The 14,661-nt window shown below is 40.5% G+C and overlaps 1 protein-coding gene and 1 non-coding gene across 3 annotated transcripts in view; both read right to left on the bottom strand.

Moving 5' to 3' along the window:
- ELOVL6 (ELOVL fatty acid elongase 6) overlaps positions 1-14,661 on the bottom strand; it is a 125,428-nt gene that overhangs the window by 48,721 nt on the left and 62,046 nt on the right. The gene's annotated exons all lie outside the window — the stretch shown is intronic.
- LOC123937832 lies at positions 13,985-14,118 on the bottom strand. Its single transcript, XR_006817614.1, has one exon. It is a non-coding gene; the product is annotated as a small nucleolar RNA SNORA70 (small nucleolar RNA).

Below are 14,661 nucleotides of genomic sequence, written 5' to 3'. Positions count from 1 at the left end.
ATTTATTTATTTGAGAGAGAGCATGAGAGGGGAGAAGGTCAGAGGGAGAAGCAGACTCCCCATGGAGCTGGGAGCCTGAAGAGGGACTCGATCCCAGGACTCCGGGATCATGACCTGAGCCGAAGGCAGTCGCCCAACCAACTGAGCCACCCAGGGGCCTGCAAATGTCCCTTTTAATCCTAAAATACTGCATCTTACAGAGATGCAAGAATATTTTTTCTTTGTGTTAGAAGACATGGTTTCATAAAACTGATCAGAAAGATTCGAGTTCAAAGTTAGAATTAAAGATTTTCAAGAACACAAAAACAAAGGAATAATTAAACTTCTTGCTTTGGCAAAGGTTAGAGTCTCTCATCTCCTTCAAAAGAGTAAAGCTTGCGACCACCTGTGAATAAAAATTTTGTCAGGGGTCCTGGTAGACAAATCTCCCACTTAAAAATAATGACAAGCTGCGGCACCAACAAACTCATTTCGAGTTTCTGGTTTGTCTGAGAGCGTGGCTCAACTTGATTACCCGGTACTGAGGGTCGCTCTGAAATAGAATTGCCAAGTAACCAAGTAACTGTCTTGTATAATACATCAGCTCCTGGTGTGTGCCATGGCAAAACACGATGTTCTAGAGGTCGTGTAGAAAAACAGTAAGTTCTAAATAGGAGACAGCATGCAGAAAGAGAATTCAGAAAGTGGTTCCATCAGCACTTCACTTTCATTGTGCTCATTCCCTTAAAGAAGTGCCCTTTGTTCTAAGAAAAAGAAAGCTTTCATCTGAATGTCCAGTGAAGAAATGCTAACCCGTTAAGATCATGATAATGAATAAAATGAATATAAGAATGAATACAGAGAGCAGACTAAAATTCTGAAATGTCTTCTATGAAATAAGAGCGGTGAGTGACTCCCTGTTACCAGATTAAATTTTACCTTTTACCGTCTTAAAATCTACCACAAAGTAGAAATAGGGATTAGGGATTTTTTTTTCCTGAAAATAAAGTTTTCTCAGACCAGAAGTTACACAAAGCCTGATTAATTATGGGCTTGGGTCAAGGCCACAAGTTTTTGTTTGGTTTGTTTGTTTTTGAATCCTGCTATCTATTCTAATGGCCTGTGTACCATAGAAATAGAAAATTTTAAAATTTTATAAGATATTAAAAATATACAAAAATAAAAACTAGAGTCAAATACAGAATTTTGTTTCCTGCTTGTCGTCATCCTAAAGAAGTCCTGAAATGTTCTGGAGACTGAAACCAGAAGTGAAAAAACACTGTAAAAAGCACTTATGATTATTCACAATGGAACGGAAACCGGATTTCAGGTTTACAAGATTAAGTCCAATTCAGACACACAATTTTCCCAGACTTAAAATCAAAATGACAGCTGCACAGACACCAGCTCATAACAAGCACAAACATATTCAAATTTATGAGCTCTTTGTACTCAAGGGCTAACCGTTTGAACTGAAAAGTGATCCATTTCTGCTCTAGTCTACTACCACGTTATATTTAGAGTTTTAGTTTATACTCGTTGCTTCAGACAACTGTAAAGAAGCTAGAAAATACTATCAAGGACAAAAACCCCCCACAACTACACGATTTCATGGTAGCTACTGGTTGATTAAATGAACTGGTGCATTGACTTTCCCCGTGGATAGAAACGTTGAAAGAAGGGTGGTGGGAAAAGCAATGAGAGAACATGTCCCAAATGCTATTTCTGGATTAGGGAATAAATAGCTCAGAAGTGATAAAGACGATTTTGTGGTATAGCTCACGGGTACGTTTTTTGTCACCAAAAGCAAATTTACATAAGATACGAAGCCTGAGTAAAAACTGGCAATGACAAGAAGAAATATATTATTAGCCAGGGAGTGGAAATGACAGACTTTTTTTTTTTTTTCACCCATGAGATATCACCCAATTACCCAAGAAAGAACTCTCTTTGGCTCTTGAAAATAATAATGCAGCAAGATTTTGATTAGGGTATTCACATGGCTCCTTCCAGATATGAATGCTCATTCAGGGACAGAAGATAAGGCCCAAAGACACTAGCTTTAAGAACTCTGGTAATGAGGACAATCAGCCTCACGAATTGGACTATGTTGCTTTCTCACCCCTGCTGTAACAAAGTCCCACAAATGTAATGGCTTCAAATGACATGACTGGATTATCGTATTGTTGCAGAGTCAGAAGTCTGAAATGAGTCTTGTGGGGCTAAACTCAAGGTGTACCCAGGTTTGTGTTCCTTCTGGAGGTTCTAGGGGGCAATCTCTTTCTTTGCCTTTTGTGGCATTCGGAGGCTGCCTGTCATCCTTGGCTTTCTCCACATTCAAAATGCATTCATGGCTCCCACCTCTGTTTCTACCGTCACACTGTCTTCTCTAACTCCGTTTTTGTCATCCTATCACCTCCTCCGACTCTGCTCTTACCTCCCTCCTAAGGACTCTCGAGATTACATTGGGTGCGAGAGATAATCCAGGGCCACGCCCTGGAAAGAACTATTCTCCAATTTTAAGGACTCTTATGATTAGACTGGGCGACTCGATATTCCCGAACAATCTCCTCATCTCCAAGTCCTTAACCTAATCGCATTTGCAGTCTCTCTCTGTTGCTGTAGAAGAGAAACACACGTTAAGAATGTATGTATGGGGGCGCCTGGGTGGCTCAGTGGGTTAAAGCCTCTGCCTTCGGTTCAGGTCATGATCTCAGGGTCCTGGGATCGAGCCCCGCGTTGGGCTCTCTGCTCCGCGGAGAGCCTGGTTCCTCCTCTCTCTATATGCCTGCCTCTCTGCCTACTTGTGATCTCTGTCAAATAAATAAAGAATATCTTTAAAAGAAAAAAAAAGGAAAAGAAAGCACTTTAAAATGCAAGGGCCTGAGAATCACACTGTCACACGATTGTCCCGAAGAGGCTCATATGCATGTAAACTCACAAATCAGTACTGGAACTTTTAGTAACATATGGTTTACCTTAGAACTGAGTAGGTGCCAAAGCTTGGAATTTCTAGTAACACACACACAATTTACTAGAAATAATATGTATTCAATGTATCCCCACTGTCACAAGTTCTAAATTGCTATCTTAACACGCTTTTGTGACAACACAGATTGTTTGGCTTAGGACTATCACTTGCATTTAAATCTTAAAATATACATTACAGCCTACATCTGGTACATTTTCCTATCTGCAGCAAGCCTGTTGTCCTATGCTTCATCACTCTTACTGTTAAATCCTTGAAGAATGAGTCTTCCTCTCAGGGGGCTGAGAAGGAGCATCGTTTGATGCAGATGTTAACTCCTTTTCTGTAACTCGTTCTTCACTTGGTTTCTGGAATACTATCTTCCCTTAGTTCTTTCCCAACTTCACAGTTGGCTCTTTTTTCATTCTCCTTTGCTGGCTCTCTCTTCATCTCCCCCATCTTTAAACCTTGAAGGGTTACCAGGGCTCAATCTATGGACCTCTTTTTTTTTTTTTTTTTAACCTACATGTGGTTAGCAATGTGGTGAGGACTTTTTTTTTTTTTTAAAGATTTTATTTTATTTATTTGACAGCGAGAGAGAGAGAGATCACAAGTAGGCAGAGAGGCAGGCAGAGAGAGAGGAGGAAGCAGGCTCCCTGCGGAGCAGAGAGCCCGATACGGGGCTCGATCCCAGGACCCTGAGATCATGACCTGAGCCGAAGGCAGCGGCTTAACCCACTGAGCCACCCAGGCGCCCCAATGTGGTGAGGACTTTGCCCCTCAGAGGACATTTGGCAATGTGTGGAGACATTTTTGGTTTTCATAACTGGATGGGGGTTGGCTACTGGCACCTGGTGTGTGGAGGCCCTGGATGCTGTGGAGGATTATCCAGCCCCAAATGTCAGTAGTGCTAAGGTTGAGAAACCTTGGATAAAAGAAATATAAAGAAAGAGATTAAGCAATATCATCTTTAAAGAAGGGCGAGGCGCCTGGGTGGCTCAGTGAGTTAAGCGTCTGCCTTTGATTCAGGTCATTATCTTAGGGTCCTGAGATTGAGCCCTGAGTCCCATGTCGGGCTCCCTGCTCAGTGTGGAGTCTCTCCCTCTTTCTCCCCTCCTCCCCCTCCACTTGCAGGCATGTGCGCGCGCACACACACACACATACACACACACACACTCTCTCTCTCAAATAAATAAAATCTTTAAAAAAAAGAAAAGAGGGGCACCTGGGTGGCTCAGCGGGTTAAGCCGCTGCCTTCAGCTCAGGTCATGATCTCAAGGTCCTGGGATCAAGTCCCGCATCGGGCACTCTGCTCAGCAGGGAGCCTGCTTCCCTCTCTCTCTCTCTCTCTGCCTGCCTCTCTGCCTATTTGTGGTCTCTCTTTGTCAAATAAATAAATAAAATCTTTAAAAAAAAAAAGAAAAGAGAAGAGAAATTGGAAAACTCAGGAGAATGTATATTAAAATGTGATATATCTTCAAAAAATGCATTTACTACTTGGGATGATATCATTTATGCTTCAGGTACAACTTGCGCTGAATTGCTTCAAACTGATTTTAAGTGCAGAGTGAACTTTTTTCAAATCAGCAGTCCAAGTTAAAATTGAAGACAAGACAAAACAACCAATTCGGGTCAACTTTTCCTTCACAATTCTAGAATTAGGTTCACTTCTGCCTAAAATGGAAACATGGTACAGCCTGATGATGATATGAATGATCAATTCTTACCAACTCTACATTTTTTGCAATCCTTTCCTTGTCGTGAAGGTCATAGGGAAATGATTTTATAGTATCTCTCCAAGAGAAAGGAATAATCTGAAGAGAAGATTAGTCAAGACAGGTTGCCAAGACAATCCCTTATCCCACAGAGTTCCGATTCTTCTTGAAGTAGAATTCCAGCTGTTTCCCGTCATCTCTTTACTAACCAATCCTACAGTATAAGATAATTGCATGATAGCCAATCCTAACTTAGCTCTGGATGGGGCAATGCCATAAAAATACATTAGATTATCAGAATTTACAACTGTTATGTAGATCTTATAAGTTCTTACTCTCTTCTAAATTGTTAAAGTATGATAAGTTGATAACAATAAAGATGTCTATGGCATAAACATTTAAAAATTAACAGTAGGAAAAGCTCTATTTTGTAAGCCTCAGAATTTCATAAGGAAAACAGGAGCTCTCATATGATAAAATACGCCAAATGTGATAAAATCAATCGTGCCATTTTCTAAATCTTAGAACAAATTACTCTTTATTTTTATTACCTACTCTCAGGCCTTTGCTCTCCAACATTTTTGCCACATCAGGAGACACTGATTCTCCCCTGATGATTGTGTACAAAGCTGAATGAGTTGAACAGGAAGCTGCTTTCTGTAATGTTCCTGTCATCAGTTTCTATAGGGGGAACCAGAGTGAAACCCGCCAGATCGTGTCCAAAGCTGGCTTAGGGGCCTTTTCTCTTTCTGTTTACTTCATTTCCCACAAAGACCTTCACTTTGCTTCCTTTCCCCCGCTTCATTCACAGGTTCAAAGCTAGAAAAAAAATGATACAATTTTTTGAGAAAAAATGTGTAATACTAAAAATCTCAAGATCCATTAGAAAACTCCAACATGAAGAGCATAGCTTCCATTTCTTTAGATGGTAAAAGAGAAATTCCTTTTATTTTTACAAGTTTCTTTGGACTACTAGCTTGTGAGAGAAAAATAATTTCTTTTTTCCTTGTTGATCAGATGTGCCTTGGGACACAACTAAGGTACAGCTTGGATTGATGAAGCATGGGTTCTGACGAAAGAGATTCTCAAAATATCAATGCTCACAGCAACCTTTTCTTCACAAGAAGGTGAAAATGCTCAGGGAGAGAAAAGAGTGTATCTGACTCACGGTTTCCTTGAAAGCCAGAAAGTTGATGTGTCTTCCCGTACGTTCCAAGAGCATTCCCTTTGGGGTGTGCAATAGGAGGGAATACGTCCTTCAGACCATGCGTGGCCACACGCCCGTGTTATGTCAAGAGAGAGCAACCACTCCGGAGAATAAACCTGAGCCTTTGCTTTTACTATTCTCTTTTCTACCATTCTTCTTCATCAGGGCTGATTTTCTAGGCAACAAATTTGAGAATATTGAAGGAATGGTCTTTACTTAGCTATGCTTACACAGAAAGGTTTCCTACCAAAAGAAAAAAAGAAGCTAAAAAAAAAAAAAAAAAAGGATTGACACGTATTTACTCAAGATATGTTCTTTGATCTTAAGCATTTTGAACCAATTTAAGAACTGCTAGATACCTAAGAGCTATAACAAAATTTAAAAGTGTTTATTGGGGGTGCCTGTGTGGGTCAGTTGTTAAGCATCTGCCTTCGACTCAGGTCATGATCCCAGGGTCCTGGGATTGAGCCCCGCATCGGGGTCCCTGAACAGTGGGGAGCCTGGTTCTCCCTCTTACACTCACCCACTTGTGTCCCCTCTCTCGCTGTCTCTATCAAATAAATAAAATATTTTAAAAAATAAAAGTATTTATTGAGCATGCATAGGTTGCAGCTATCTACACAAAGGAACTTACTGGTCCATAATAGACACAAAGTTGAAGGCTGGCTTGCAATGCAGGCCTGTGCATTGCTCCAGACCAGTAAAACAGAATGTGTTTCAACTTAGTCAAAGTAATACGAACTTTTTAAAGGGAACACTTACTATATCCCAGGCCCTGTTCTTAGTATTCCAAGCATTTTTTATATATCCATTGTCTAATTTCCAAAAAATCCACTGTCGTCCTCATTTTGGGGACAGACAAAAACTAAGGAAACAAGATTAAGTAACTTGAACAAGAACCTAGAACTTTTAAGTGAAGGTGCTGAACTTAAATGTAGGCAGCCAAGGGTCAGAGCCTGTGCCCTGAAATACTACATTACACTGACATTCTAGAATGTATGCTGCTTCTCACTTGGTCCTTTCAACAGTAATAGTGTTTACCATCCCCTTTTCCAGCTTCCATTCACATCTCATTGCTCTTTCTTACATTCAAAAATGTAAATTATGACTCACACTTGAAATCCACTTTTTCTTCAAGAAAGAATTTTTTTAAGTCATCTGCATAGGTGATTGATTTTAATAGGCAGACAGAGCTTGAGGAAGATAACCTAGAAACAGTACCCTTGCTTCTCAGGTCCAAGTCTCGAGCAAATGCTTCCCCCAGAGTCATCGCGCCCTAGAAGCTGACTAATCCTTCCCCAGTCTGCATGTTTGCCTACCGTTTTGTATGCTGACAGCCAGTTTCCCTTGATGAATTAATGGTTGGACACGCTGGAAGATATTTGGCACATCACACAATTTTCTGCCTTTGAGTCTTTCCACTTAGACTGATCTTTTCTGTAGTTCTGGCTGTCCAAAGGGACATGCAATGTTCCTGTGCATTCAGATCCTAAAACCTAGTATTGACGAATTGTTGAGAACACATGTACAAGACCATCTATAAAGAAATGTAAACATTAAATCGTACAAAGACAAGTACTTTCTATTTTCCAATGACCTTATCTATTTGAATAGAAATGTCATTAATCTCATACGGTCATGAAATTCTCTAAGATTTGTAATAGATTTGATTTGATTTTTGTCTCTCAGACTATCTCCAATTGCTTTTACATGATTTGGATGATGCTGTTCTGCCTATTCTGGAATCATGTCTTATAACTTCCTCGGAACATCCTATGTATATAGCCGTACTGTGATTTTCAAAAGACGTCACACTTTTGCCCCAGCTTGCATTTGCGCAATGCCATTCTCACTATGTTGAATGCCCTTCCCACCTGCCCTCATCGTTTTCTGGGAAGGTATGTCCCAACTGCCTCTAAGTCAAGGTGACTGCACATCCTTCATCACCACTGTGCTTTCTATATACCTTTTGTGTACCTAATATCAGCACTTACCCTTTATATTTCATGTCTCTAACTCTTAAGTGTAAGTTTACAGGTCTGTAATCCTGAAGTATGTAAGAAGTGTGTCTTACTCAACTTGGTATGCCCAAGGCCTTTGATACCACAGTGCTGGCCTGAAGTGGGCTCCTGACATATGAATGGATGAATGATATAGTGGATATTATTAAATTTTGGAAATACTTTAAGGGAAAAGAAAGAGATATATAACCGAGAGACTAAATAGGCTAACCAATGCTCAAGTCATCTTTGAATTGGTGCGTCAAATCCACTTGATTCTAAGTCCAAACAGCAAAAATTATATTTTATTATACTTTTTTTTTCTTTGAAAGCGGAAAGAATCCTACAAAACAATCTGAATTCAATACTGTTGACTTAAAACAAGCAAACAAACAAACAAACCACCTTTCTTTGGAAATATGATTATGTTTCTACTGAGACACGCTCCTTCTGGAGTAGCTTACTATACCAAACATTGCTCAGGAAGGCTGGGAAAGCATGATCCAACTTCTTTAGTTCTTGTTGGTCAGAGACTCATGTATTACTTTCTCATTGGAACTGTTTGCAGAAAGTAAGCAAAAGACAGAATAGACAGGTGTGAAATGAGACCGTCCCCATGGTAGCATCACTTTCCACCTGATAACTGTACCCTCTTCTGCCATCAAGAGAATCTATGATTCACCGACACATTTCAAGACAAATTCTGGGAAGGTCTAAGCTTAATCTGAAACAAAAATGATGACCCCAAACCGTCTATATAACTTTACAGTTCTAAAGAAAACATGTTTGTTTTGATCAGGACCATTCCACAATCAAAGACAACTCTAAGATACCATTTGATGTCTACCGCTAGGCAAAGGAGAAAGTGATAATACCTGATTGAGGGAAGCCGCTTTTGCTGGCAACTGCGAAGGCCAAATGACCTATCTCTGGAAAAACTTATCAAGAACTTGAAAACATTCATATCTTTTAATCCCGCAATTCCACCTCAAGGAATCTCTCCAGTGCACACAATCTTCAATACGGTAAAGGCACAAGGATCACAGGAGCCCGGCAGTGAAAAAGTGGAAAAAATCTCTTAAGAGTCAGGGATATACTATGGTATATTCACTCAAAAGATCATTCAATAACCACTAGAGCTATGTAAGATGCATATAATTATAATAACTATGGAAGAAAAAAGCAGAATGTGGTATAATTACAAGTTGAAAGAATGCCTCTGCCCCAATCTATAGTGGCTATTCCTGGGTGACAGGGTTATGCATGCTCCTTTTCTTCAATTTATTATGTACTGAAGTTTTTTTCTACTAGTTTAATAATGAAAACTGGGAAATTTTTAAAAAGATTTTTAGTTATTTGACAGAGAGAAACACAGCGAGACAGGGAATGCAGGAAGGAGGAGTGGGAGAGGGAGAAGGAGGCTTCCCGGGGAGCAGGGAACCTGACGCAGGCCTGGATCCTAGCACTCTGGGATCATGACCTGAGCCGAAGGCAGACCCTTAACGAATGAGCCACCCAGGCTCCCTGAGGATTTTTATACATAAAACTAAATGGCAAAAAGTACGTTTTTATTTCTAAAAGACCAAAATGCTAACAAACATGCCAAGCATTTTGATGGCATGAACATTATATAAAATCACACAAATTTTGTTCCACATATTTCTACAGTCTTACTGGAAGACGCTATAGCTGTCACTTACCATCACACCTACTGGAGTCACAAAGACATGGATTTCAATTCTGGCTGCCACATATTGGTTCTGGGATCTTTTTTTTTTTTTTTAAGATTTTATTTATTTATTTGACAGACAGAGCAGACAGAGTTCACAAGAACGCAGAGAGAGAGGGGGGGAAGCAGGCTCCCTGCTGAGGAAAGAGCCTGATGTAGGGCCCGATCCCAGGACCCTGAGATCATGACCTGAGCCGAAGGCAGAGGCTTAACCCACTGAGCCACCCAGGTGCCCCCAGTTCTGGGATCTTGATCTTGAATAAATTCCTTTACAAATTTTATCTGTCTCAATGTCCTCACCGAAAAAAAAAAACAAGAAAATAACCGTTGTTCATCAGGCTTATCGTAAATCATCAAAATATTGGACGTGGCAGCTTCTGATGCGTTATAAGTACCCAGTACATGATACCTAATGTTACTGCTCATTATCAAGAAAAAAAAAAAGAATCAAATGCAAAATCAGGCTACTTGGGCCTTTATAGGCCAAAAGCCTTTCAAGTTCTGTTTAGTCGGTTTGTTTGTTTATTTATTTATTTATTTATTTTTGTTTAGTCACTTCGAGGTTACACCTGACCCCAGCAGTCCTGTGAATTTGATATTGACCCTGTGTGTGTACTTCAAAGAACAATCAGTAAGCAAAACAGCACAATCCAAGTTTGCAAGTAAACAAGAGCTCTTACGAAAACAAGTCACTTTGATATCTCTGCTTGAATATGGAGCAAAGGAAGAGTGTGAAACAATAATGTAAGCACTTTATTCTCATGAAAGCATGTAGACAGGATGCAGGACTTAAGTTCCTTTGGGGACACCTCAGGTGACTCTTGAGCTGGGCTGAAAGCTAACTGAACTAGCGAAAAGCAGTTTATTTAGGAACAGTTACAAGAATGTAACTAAACAGTTACAAGAATGTAAGCTAAAGAGAAGTCTACTAAATTAGATATTTCTAAAGTAAAATGAAAATAAAGATGTTAGGGGTAGATACCCTTTTCTTTCTGACCTATATACAGAGGAAGAAAAAAAAATGGTCCTTTTTATAGTCATTTAATTACTAGGGTAGCAGTAAAGAAAGGAATTAAATGTAACCATTTGGCTGATTTATGCGGCAGTTAAAAGGCCCATGAAATGTTATGACGTGAATGTTGCACATTGGACCCTTTTTTCAGAACGTAAAGCCCGAGCGAGGTCAGGCTGGCCAAGCACCCGAGTGAGTGGAGAGGTCACACTGCCCTGCGAGGTCGTTGCTCTCTCTGCCTTGGAGGGGAGAGGTGAAAAGCAAACCAGCCGCAAGGTGAAAGTCTGATCTAACCCAGATTTGTCAAACAGACAATGATGTCAGCAGACATTCAGAGGCTATCTGCAGGATACAGATATGGCCCTATCTGATGATTCCAGATGAGCTACTGGCCAAGAGTCCGGCCTCGCTGCCTCCCGGCAGACACCAGCTCTCTGACCCAAAGTGCACCTTTCGCTCTAGGCTCACAATAGCTCATGATCTCAGGTAACTGGTTTTCAACTTCTAGTACTGCCTTTTGCCCATGACTTTCCTAAGACCTTTACAGGAAAAGAGTGTAAGTCAAAGGGCCAAAATTATGAAAGTGCTTTGCGAGGTTCCTCTTCTCAGCAGGATCTTCATTTGGCTCCTCGCCGCTGCCTGGGGCAGAGAGGAGGACAGCGAGGGCTAACTCCTGCTTAGCAGCGGCACTAGAACATCCCATACCTAAACAGCCATGGGGCGGAGAGATCTGTGTGACAAGTCTCCCGACAAAGGAGCACCAACAGGGGAAGTTTTAATCCCAAGTGTGCCATGTGCTGCCAAAAATCTAATCTCTGTTTTTGGAGTTCAGTCTTTCCTCCAGTTACAAACTCTCTGTGGCTACGTCCTTTTGAAGTACTTCAGTATATAAAATTGTCAATGGCGTGGCCTTGTCTGACATATAGGCTGCACAGTCCCATATTCTCATCCATTAACTGTATATGATAAAACAAAAGCATTACCTAAATGACACCAATGTGAGCATTCTTTTTTTCCTGTTAAACAGATCTATTCTGAGGGTAAATTGACTGACTCCAACAATTTAAGTCATGTATTCACTGAAATTTATATGGTCCATATTCATTGAAAACTCATGTCTAGTCTCCGTAGATGGAACAAATAAGAGAAGGTGTACATTTTGACAGCACAAATAGTCAGGTAGAAACATTCATTTTCTATATTCTTTTCCAGTTCCAGTTGGAGCTCCTAATCATCCATTCAAGAGGTATTAATTGAGCACCTACAGTGTGCCGAGTGCAATTCGAGGCTCTGAGAATACATCAGCGAACAAAACAGACAAAAAAGCCTATTCTCATGGAGGTTACAAGTCTGGAGACAGGCAATAAATAATACGATATGTTAGAAGATTATAAATACCACAGAAAGAGGAAAGAGTTATGCAGTGTAAAAAGAAAATGAAGCGGGGAATAGATGGGAATTTAAAATAGGAGAGTCAGGGTAGGCACACTCAGTCGAACTGAGCAGAAGGCTTTAAGGGAATGAGGGAGTGGAACGCTGCGGGAAACGGTGTAGTGTGTGAGGCAGGAAGTCGTCAGGGCAAGAACTATCTCCGGGGTGTAAGTTTACCCGATGGGGCCAATTTTGTCTTTGGAAAATTCAGTATCCAACGATATCCTTCGAGAATATGCCTGTAAGTGTGTATCTGAACAATAATTCTGCTTCTTCCAGTAAATTTTCAAGTCAGTACAACTGTTTGCATATTCATGAATGTCATTCAAGAATAATGAGCATGAAAATACCTAGACTATGATTTTCAAGAAGTTTGTTAATTTGTAGAAGTAATCTCATTCAGGGGATAATTATACATCTGAGTTACTAAGACATTCCAGAACATTTGAATTTCTGATAGGATCTCTTGTGAAAGAAGTTAAGGCAGTCCGTAGATAGAAGATTATAAGGTTACCATGGTAGAGTCTTGAATTAAGACAGATCTAAAAGTAGCTTGACATTAGAGATGAATTTATTTAATCTTTCTTACAAAGAAGGTGTGTGCTGTTCTTTCAGGATTTCCTCTTGCAAACCTAGACTTGAATATACAAAAGCAAAGGCTGGTTCTTCAAGAATTTAGCAGGATTATTCTTGAACTGGAGACATAATTTGATTTCCTACAAGCACATTAATTCTGCTTCACTTGCAAATTGGTTTTAGGTCCAAATTGCGAAAGAAAGATAATAATTCCTGACAAGGACAAGGAAATAGGTTTTCCATTTTCTTCCTGAGTCAGCAAGAGAGTGTGGTCACAAGTGACTTTCTAATATATATTTCTCTAAATGTACATATTAAGAAGCAAAGTCTAATGGTAATGTGGAAATCAGAACTTTATTTTTAAAAAGGCAAATGAAAATGAATACAGCTTTCAGACTAAAAAAGGAACTAACTTAAAAATATATATATATACTGGGGCACCTGGGTAGCTCAGTGGGTTAAGCCTCTGCCTTCAGCTCAGGTCATGGTCTCAGGGTCCTGGGATCGAGATCCACATAGGGCTCTCTGTTCGGTAGGGAGCCTGCTTCCCCTCTCTCTCTGCCTGCCTCTCTGCCTACTTGTGATCTCTGTCAAATAAATAAATAAAATCTTAACAAGAACAACAACCATATATATATATATTTACACACTGTGACAACTCTCTATTGCCATTAAAAAAAAATGGGTCTTTTACTGCAGGGCTTCAGTGAGTTGAGGTGAAGTTTGATATTTTTTGTTGTTGTTGTTTTAAGATTTTATTGATTTATTTGGCAGAGAGAGACACAGCGAGAGAGGGAACACAAGCAGGGGGAGTGGGAGAGGGTGAAGCAGGCTTCCCACGGAGCAGGGAGCGCAATGTAGGGCTTGATCCCTGGACCCTGGGACCGTGACCTGAGTCATTTAACAACTGAGCCACCCAGGTGCCCCTTCTTTTTTTTTTTTTTGACAGGAAGTTGGATTTATTGGCGGGCATGAATATGACAGGATGGGATAGTACCCAGGTTCTCATGAGTGCAGAGCCCTCCATTTGTCCCACGGGCTACGGTTAGAGATGTATTTTACCCCATAGTCATCTGGGATAAGCCGCTTTTTAGCCACCATGTCTTCAAATTCATCCGCATTGAACTTAGTAAAGCCCCGCTCTTGGAGATGTGGATCTTCTGGCGGCCAGGGAACTTGAACTTGGCCCTCCATAGGGCCTCGATCACAGGCTCCTTGTTCTGCAACTTGGTACGGATGGACACGATGACTTAGTGAATGTGGACCCTGGTTACTGTGCCCTGGGGCTTTCCAAAGACACCCCGCATACCTGTCTGCAGCCTAAACTGGAGATAGCCATGAGGTCAGACCTCAGTATCCACTCAAAGGGCTGTCTCCAAGGTCCCTTACAGCAACCCATACAATCGACAGGCTGCATACAGTACCAAGGAGGCTACTGTTTGCAGCCATGGAACACTGGGCCCCCACAGACAAAGAGCATAGTCGGCTTAATTGGCTGCAGAAGTTTGATATTTTCAATCAATAGGCCAATCCCAATTTTAGGAAGTCATCATAAAGCAGAAACATAAACACTTCAAAGGTAAGGTTTCTTTTTCGACACAAGACATGAATAGACATTTCCCCAAAGAAGACCTACAGATAACCAGCAGACACATGAAAAGATGCTCAGCACCACTCATCGTCAGGGAAAAGCAAATTAAAACCACAAGGAGATGTTATCTCACACCTGTCAGAATGGCTAAAATTAAAAACACAAGAAACACCAAGTATTGGCGAGGATGTGAAGAAAAATGAACCCTTGTGCACTGTTGGTGGGAATGCAAACTGGTGCAGCCACTGTGGAAAACAGTATGGAGGTCTCTCAAAAAGTTAAAAATAGAACTACCTTATGATCCAGAAATTGCACGACTGGGTATTTAGCCAAAGAATATGAAAACACTAATTTGAAAGGATATGTGCACCCCTATGTTTATTGCAGCATTATTGACAATCATCACATTATGGAAGCAGACCAAGTGTCCATCAATAGATGAATGAATAAAGA

This window comes from Meles meles, chromosome 2, assembly GCF_922984935.1.
Source record: "Meles meles chromosome 2, mMelMel3.1 paternal haplotype, whole genome shotgun sequence".
Classification (NCBI taxonomy): Eukaryota; Metazoa; Chordata; class Mammalia; order Carnivora; family Mustelidae; genus Meles; species Meles meles.
The sequence above is the reverse complement of the archived record's forward strand: the minus strand, read 5'-3'. Positions and strand labels throughout refer to the sequence as shown.